This window comes from Nanorana parkeri, unplaced genomic scaffold (assembly GCF_000935625.1).
Source record: "Nanorana parkeri isolate BGI_ZX_2015 unplaced genomic scaffold, ASM93562v1 scaffold308, whole genome shotgun sequence".
NCBI lineage: Eukaryota > Metazoa > Chordata > Amphibia > Anura > Dicroglossidae > Nanorana > Nanorana parkeri.
Genome location: NW_017306576.1, coordinates 875180 through 878634, shown reverse-complemented (window position 1 = coordinate 878634; position 3455 = coordinate 875180). Strand labels below are relative to the sequence as shown.

The window sequence follows — 3455 nt, the reverse complement described above, 5'->3', positions numbered from 1 at the left end:
TATATATATACACACATATATATATATATATATATAACATTCAAAGGCTCAGTTTTTACATCTCTCACTCTCTTTCTGTCTCTCTCTCTCGCTTTCTCTCTTGCTCTGTCCTTCTCTCTATATGACATTAAACATGTGGCAGTCCTGTTACTTTCTGAAGTCTCCTGAAGTACATGATGAATGCTTTTTTATTGTGGGACGGCCGCTATTGTAAAGAAATTGTAAAGTGATCACAAGGAGGGCTCTTTAGCGTTTGATAGTTTCCAGATACTGAATATGATCTTAAGTCTTTTATTGAACCTTTTTGGATTTTTCTGCTGTTTCTATAGAAACTTCCCTTGTCCCTCAAGTAAATGCTGCACACAATCCCCAGGAGGACTCAGTTCAGATAATGGAGACAAGGAAATGAAAATCAAAATAGGGAAGCAAGAGGCAAGGTGCTTTTTAATTTGAATCAGATGTGATTCATAGTTAAAACATCTGCCATAAAACATCACTGACCTTGTAAAACTGTGCAATTCACCTTCAGCTAAGGTAATGCTCTCTAATGCACACAATACTACAGGGCATCCAATGTGCAACAAATTAAAAGCATTACCATAAATTTGAAAAGCTGCTGAGCTGACATTTTGATTTAGAAACAAGTAGCATGCCTGAAATACCTCTGTTGCTAGTTCAAAGCATAATTAAATTACTGTTCCTGGATAGGAGAAGATTCCTCCTCATATACACAATGATTATGAGAAAATAGGTTAGTTAAGCTCAATTTACCTGAAGGCTGAAAACAACCACTGAGGAGGTTTTTAAAGTGTGAGAGGTAAGCAGTTTTGTTATATACTCTGATATGTATTACAGTTGTCACAATGAATGTTGATTTTCGCTTACATTTCTTGATGTATAGTACTTGGTAGTTTTTACAGTACAGTGTGGTAAGGAAACCTTTTTTGAGAGAACCATGGAGGTTGCCATTGGTCACCTTTCATTCTACAAATGCTAATTATATGGTAGTCATACTGACCCACTGGCTTCAATATAAATATACTGGGGGGAATTTATTAAAGCTGGAGCAGACAAAATCTGGAGCACCTGTACAAATCAACCAATCAGCTTCTCTCTTTCATCTTGAATTCATAACCAAACAAACTAAAGATAGAAGCTGATTGGTCCAAATTTTGTCCGTCCCAGTTTTGATAAATGCCCATCACTGTTTATTCCTTTGCTTTAAAGATGGAAGGACCTTAAAGCTTAAATGATTCGTTTTCCAGATTTTCTGTTAGAGTGCCTGATAAAATGTAATGTTTATCTATGGCATAATTTCACATAAAGACAAGAAGGGTGGGGATTTGGGGACAGCCACATTTTTTAAAGTCCAGATCCTGGGCCACACACTAGTTGAAATTCTACAAGCTCTCTCTCTTATTTTTACATGCCTGTGCTGCTTTGCATTACTGGTGACAGCACTGATTGATAGGAAAGGGTGTAATCATAGAAACCAGCAGTCCCCACACTATGGGCTGTGAGTCAGTTATGGCCTACTGGTTGCCGTAGACCAGCTCCCCACAATGAGAAAGCCCTGCATGCGGGGCTTTCTCATTGTGCACCAGGGAAGCTGGTGTGCAAAGTGGCAGTAAGTCCACTGGTCGTCTGGAAAATTTTGGGGACACTTATAAAAATTATAATGGCACAGATGCTCCTAGCTTGTGGCTAGATAGGAACCCTGCTGTCAAACCATACTATCTGCTACTTGGGAAATCTAAAGGTTTTTGCAAATACTTACTGTGCCTGCGAAGAGGAAGTCTTGTTTCCAGACAATCCATACCCCCTTCCCTTAATCCCCTTGCTGACGGGCCTCAGTTTATACATACCTATTTTCCATGGGTCCTCTGGCTGGTCCGATGATGTCAAAAGTTTTTTCTCCTTCCACGGCAACAAGAAGTGGTCCTTACTGCTGCATTGAACAGCATTCATGTAATGACATGTGTTGTGCGAGTGCAGTAACACTCTGAGCCCATGCTTTACGATGAGGAAGTGGGTTGATGTAGGTTGTCATTCAACATGGAAGACTGTGAAAACCTACTGGTGAAAAAGTACTATGAGGTCCAGCTCTGGATTAAAGGTATTGTAGCAAAAAATACTTTTGTATTTAAACATTTGACAGGTTATTATTGTTTAACTGGAGTTCTGCTTTAAAGTCATCTCAATCTAGGTTGGCCATGAAGAACTGGAAACCTTCTCATGACCATAGTGAAAAGGCAAGTCCATTATCATGGAGATAGACAGGATTGCTTAATGCGTGATGTTCACAACATTGCAGCATTGGACACATTTATTGTATGTGTTCCAGTTAAGCATTGCACTACTTTTTTCCCCAAGTATTTGTAAAATAAGAACTTAATTTAAAAAAATCTGGGATACTTCTCTCTGCCGCAGGGAAAGGTGACAGCTTAATAAATTAGTAGCTTTTGGCTACTCATGGATAGAATGGTAATGAACCAGCTGTTTGCCTTATTGGATGGAATGCATGATTAATTTATTTGTTTTACCATACAGCGCAAGGGAGGTTTGACTCCCACAGTATTGCTATGCTAGCAAGAGTTACAAGATATCAGCCAGTGGCTGATTAATGTGAAATGCTCTTGACTGCATGAAAACACACCACACATGGACCTGTCCATGTTCTGCAAAGTAAAGAGAAAGTGTGTGATGCTTTATTTCTTTGAAACTGGCTTTTGATGGCTGGTTTTAACTACTTATCAAAGCTACAAAGATATAAACGATTACATCACCCCACCACTGCCTAAGCATTCATTTATTTTTCCTGATGTGGTCATTTTGGAATTTGAAAATTATTTATATTGCAATTGTTAAAGTTGTCACAATTTAGGAAGCATTATCCCAAGTCTATTATGTGTTTGTGAGTTTGTATATTAAGATACTGTATATCTTGCCTAACCACTATTAATAGGAAGAGGACAGACATATACTCAATTGGTGGCATTACTTGGGGGAAAGAGGGTCACCACAAATGCGAGCTATGAATATGGGAGTAATTTTTTATGCCACTGATTCGCCATAAATCTTTAATAAAAAGTTACGGCTGATCTCCAAGCAGATACAAATGCACAAATCCAGCTCTGTATTCATCAATACAGCATTACATGTATTTTATTTAATGTAAGCAGTGTAAGCACCTGAATTTGACTTTGTATCAGCTTCTTACAACCCCCCATACAGCAGACTGGGAGAGAGAGAGGAACAGTAGTGGGAGACAATAAGTTGTGATGCATGAAAATGTATTGGCAAGAAACATACTGATCAGAGGAAAGAGCAGACTCAGGGAGAAATGAGTCTGCTACTTCTCCTTTCACTGTCCAGGCTGAATAGGGGAGGGACAAAATCTGCAAGTCTTACCTAACTACAGCAGAGATAGGGATGTGCTGCGCTGTGTTCCAGAC

The 3455-nt window shown here is 38.9% G+C and overlaps 1 protein-coding gene across 1 annotated transcript in view; it reads right to left on the bottom strand.

Annotated features, from left to right (window-relative positions):
* AUTS2 (autism susceptibility candidate 2) overlaps window positions 1–3455 on the bottom strand; it is a 1207424-nt gene that overhangs the window by 474405 nt on the left and 729564 nt on the right. The gene's annotated exons all lie outside the window — the stretch shown is intronic.